The sequence below is a fragment of the Ostrinia nubilalis genome, chromosome 11 (genome assembly GCF_963855985.1).
Source record: "Ostrinia nubilalis chromosome 11, ilOstNubi1.1, whole genome shotgun sequence".
NCBI lineage: Eukaryota > Metazoa > Arthropoda > Insecta > Lepidoptera > Crambidae > Ostrinia > Ostrinia nubilalis.
The window spans coordinates 13,540,777-13,545,152 of NC_087098.1; the positions used below are offsets into that span (position 1 = coordinate 13,540,777).

Sequence of the window (4,376 nt, forward strand, 5' to 3'; positions counted from 1 at the left end):
GAAATATTTTAAAGTACAGTAAGTCACATAAATCAATGAAGCAGATCTAATTAGCAAAACAAAATTAAGTGTTTATAACATTCCGTTACCTAACTCTAATGGATCTCATTCGCGCTGGACTTCGACGCACGCGCAGCCGATCGGCGGCGCTTGTGATAACGCTCGAACGCTTAAACGCTGCTAATTCGCGCCAATCGCCCTAATCGCCGCAACGAGCGTTGAGCGTGTTAATCGCGGATGTAATTTTAACTGTCCCTTGGACGAGCGCTTAGCATTCCAGCGTAATCTGGATGAGGGATTATTATTGAGTCGATAGAGAAATTAGAGAGGAGGAATCACGTATCCTCAAAGTAATTTAAATAAAATAATAATACGCAACAAACAATTAGTGCACATAATTTTTATTAATGTAATTGTTTCATTTATATAGGTACTTAGTACTTACAAAATAATGTGTATCTAGGTGCAATTTACTCAGGTAAATTATTTTAATCATACTTGAAAATGTATGAAATGGTAAGGATGTGTGTATTAGATTTTATTTGAATTGATTGATTGCCTCTCAATTTTATTTCAATAGGTATCATTTGCTTGCGAGAGACGTCATCGTTCTGAGCATAGTTTACCGTTTTGAGTACATATTATTACTTTTTTATTGCATGACTTTGTCAGAAGCTTCTCAAGAACAGTGGGTCTAGACAAAGTGCACTTTTTGATCGAATCGAAAATCGAATCCGTCAAAACTCCATACAAAAAAAAGGCTTTTCGACCACTTTTCGACTGGTTTGCGATTAAAATGTGCACTTTGTCTAGACCCCTAGACAGTCAGTTGATGTCAAACTCGCACACGAATATTACACTGCGGAACAAAAAAATTTAAAAAATCTGCGGCATCTATTTTGTTAATGGTTTTTGTAAATACATGTATTAGACATAAATGGTGTGTATTTACTTTCTTTGGATTGACTCTGGTTCTTGAGATAAACGAGACGCAAGAAATCAATGAAAAAAATTAAACGACCCTCCCTAAACTTATATTAATTTGATTATACCCCACTAAGTCTTATTTTCTAGTCATGTATTAGTGTATTTGTAGTTACAACAATTTAGTAATCAGCTACTAGACCTTGAAATTATCAGTTTGTGTCTTTTAAATTAATTTTTAAAGAGCTTTTTGTCTCAAAAAATGTGAGTTCATTATGAAAACTTTACGTTTACAACCCCAACAGTTTTTGTTAATATTTAGCTTGTAAACTTACAAAAGCAAAGAAATAAGATCACGGAGGTAAGTGACAAAAACCTACCAAGCATACTTTGGTATAAAACTTCCATAAAAGAATAAACATTGGGGGTCCAATATCGTCTGCAAGCCTTGTGTAGACTCTTTGGCTTACTGGAGCCAAGCTGGACGTAAAGGACTTCAATTTGGAAGGCCAAAGATATGAACTGAGCTTTCTAATCAAATGATCAAAAGTCAGCCAAATTAATGTCCTTTACGTCCTGAAACGTCCTTTTGAATACGGAAAAAATAAATTCGATTGACCGCAAATCCGTACTCTTATAAAAGACACTGTATTTGTAAACCACATAACACAAATTGAATCTGAAGCATGGCTAAGCTTTGTTTTAGTAGTCAAACAATATTTGGGGAGGCATAGAGCACCAGACTTTTCAGAATTGGTTGCTAAATTGTTTTAAAAATTTTACACATAATTTGAGTATTAATTTTTTTTTTTTTACAATCACCATTTGGACAGGTTCTCCCATAATCTGGGTGACAGTGAGGAATAAGCAGAACGGTTCTACCAGAACATCAGGATAGTAGAAGAATGATATCCACGGTCAATGGGACCGCCAGATGATGGCTGATTACTGTTGCCATAATTATGGAATTTTCCTGACCAAAACCATAACATAAAAGCTTACAGAAAAAGCTTTTTGTAGTTTTTTTTTCTATTATTTGATGAAAAGCAAATAATTATATTTTTAATTTTTATATCGTTCTTAAATAGGATCTTAGTGTAAATATTTTTTTATACAGATTGGTATTTTTATTTTGGTTTTTTCATATAAATAGTTGATAGTATTTATCTCAAGATCTAGAGTCAATTTGACAAATCTAATATTTTTCTAGTATTCAGCACACTAGTCGCATGCAAAATTGACTCTAAACTACCATGCCGCAAAATGACTGTTCCCCAGTGTTATCGGTCGATTTCAAGATATGGCCAGTTCTTTTGGCAGGCATCCGTCGGCAATACCTCCCTTCATCACAGGGACCGCAGATTCTTTGTGACTCAGCAGACCCCCTTGCGGATGCCACGGAGTTTACTGCGGCCAGCAGGGGTCAAGTTTGATAATGTTTTTAATTTAAGAAGAATTTCTCGTTACAGAAAAGATGAAAGTTTCTTTCTTTGATGTAGAGGTGGCCAGTATCTTTCTTGTGTTGATTGCATAAAGTTAATATTCCTTCGGAATAGAGCAACAATCACGAGCTGTCAAACGAAACCAAAAATGAGATGTCATTTGTGTGTGTAAATATAAATATGTGTGCATGCTAGTGATGTATGTCGTTACTTTTCACATGAATATCGATATCGATTTATATTAATTAACACCTAACATATCTCTGTTCACGTACGACGACATTGTGCGTGTAGGCTTTACTTTCATCTGTGAAAAATAAAGAAAGAATTGACTATAGAAATTATATAACTGTGCGTGTAGGCTTTACTTTCACCTGTGAAAAATAAAGAAAGAATTGACTATAGAAATCATATAAGATTTTATATTATTATGAGGGTAGTTGAAAATCTTCATGCCCACCCGAACGGACGACGCCGCGAACCGCCAGTCTACTTGTGACCACGGCTGCAGCATCGCAGCCGAAACGTCAAGCCGTGAGTACATAATGTAACTCATTAATAAATGTCGCGTTAAGACCCGTGTTTGACTATTTCATAGAAATCATAGTTTAATTATAACTTATAGTTAAACATTTTTTATCAAAACAATGAAAACAACCAGATCAAGGTAATAAATTGACATTACTAACCAACGAAACATCATCAGAAGAAAATGAAAATGAAAATATTTATTGCCAGAAATAGTATTATTTTAATTAAACTTACCGGAACAAACTCTGTAGGGATTGCACATTTTTTCAACGTGATTCTGGCTCCAATTTTTCGAAAACATTTACTATCAAAATGTTTGCTACATAAAGTGGCATATTTAGTTGGAATCCAATTTGGACGATTAATTAATTTGAGCCATGTTTTTCTTACATCTTCGTTAGTCGGAAATCTGAAAGATACTTTACTAATTAGTACCTATTATAATAGTCAGAAACTCATATTATTACATTCCCAGGTGACTGTGATAGACAGTGCACAAAATATATTTATCGATTGTGGTACAGCCCTAGTGTAAAACGAAAATTATTTCTTTTCACAAAATATTCATAAATTCTGGATTATGTGCATGAAATCTTTGCTTACAACTTAAATTAATGTTTAAAGAACATAATTATCACACTTAGTGCTTAAAATTCTAAGCGCATTCACAAAAATAAAGCTAAAGTTTGGAGGTGTCGATTTCAATAAATTTACCTGTGAAATGAATATTTTGCGGGATTATTTCTCTGGTTTACATCACAATCAAGGACGGAACAGGTCACCATTGTATTACAATAAAAAAATTCCAAAACTATACAGGATTTTACGAAATTTTTAGAAAAAACTGTGATTTGAAATTCTGCTTTGTGCCTCTATGTGTCACTGCCTGTCAAATCTTTTGCAAAAATGGTTCTATTGACGTGACGATGATAGCATCACACATCTCTTTTTATCACACAGGGTTGCAGATAGTGACATCTCGCTCGCTCATTCTTTGTTGCTCTATTCCGAAGGAATATTAACTTTATGGTTGATTGAAGGCAGGTATGTAACCTATTTGGTGCCAATTTGTAACGACTATTGTGAATCTCGCTTTCAACTGTCAAAGATAGAAAATACTTTACGGCCAGTATTCTATCTGTAGCATGTCTATCTGTACAAAAAAAAAACTTTAAATAAAAACAAATTGTAGCAATATAAATGCACTATCTTTTTAACCGAGTTCAAATAGGAGGAGGTTTTCAATTCGGTTGTTTTTTTTTCTTATTCAATTTTTCAAACAAGTACCTAAGTCAATGAGGGTTTTCGCGAATGAAAGATCCGCTAGATGGCGGGACGTGGATGTGGGGTCTGACTGCTGCGTGATTGGTGGATTTAGACATATCTGTCAATGTCATTTCAAAAATAACCAATCACGCAGCATTTGGACCTCGCGTCTACGTATTGCCATCTGGCGGATTTTTCGTTCGCGATAACCCT

General features: G+C 34.5%; 1 long non-coding RNA gene across 3 annotated transcripts; it reads right to left on the reverse strand.

Moving 5' to 3' along the window:
* Positions 1 to 2,459: 2,459 nt before the first annotated feature.
* LOC135075907 (uncharacterized) lies at positions 2,460 to 3,924 on the reverse strand. Of its 3 annotated transcripts, none has more exons than XR_010258149.1 (3): positions 3,612 to 3,924; positions 3,132 to 3,306; positions 2,460 to 2,673 (listed from the first exon to the last, which is right to left on the reverse strand). It is a non-coding gene; the product is annotated as an uncharacterized LOC135075907 (long non-coding RNA). The 3 variants fall into 3 exon arrangements; XR_010258151.1 differs by lacking the exon at positions 2,460 to 2,673 and adding an exon at positions 2,715 to 2,740; XR_010258150.1 differs by lacking the exon at positions 2,460 to 2,673 and having other exon boundaries at positions 2,762 to 3,306.
* Positions 3,925 to 4,376: the final 452 nt, after the last annotated feature.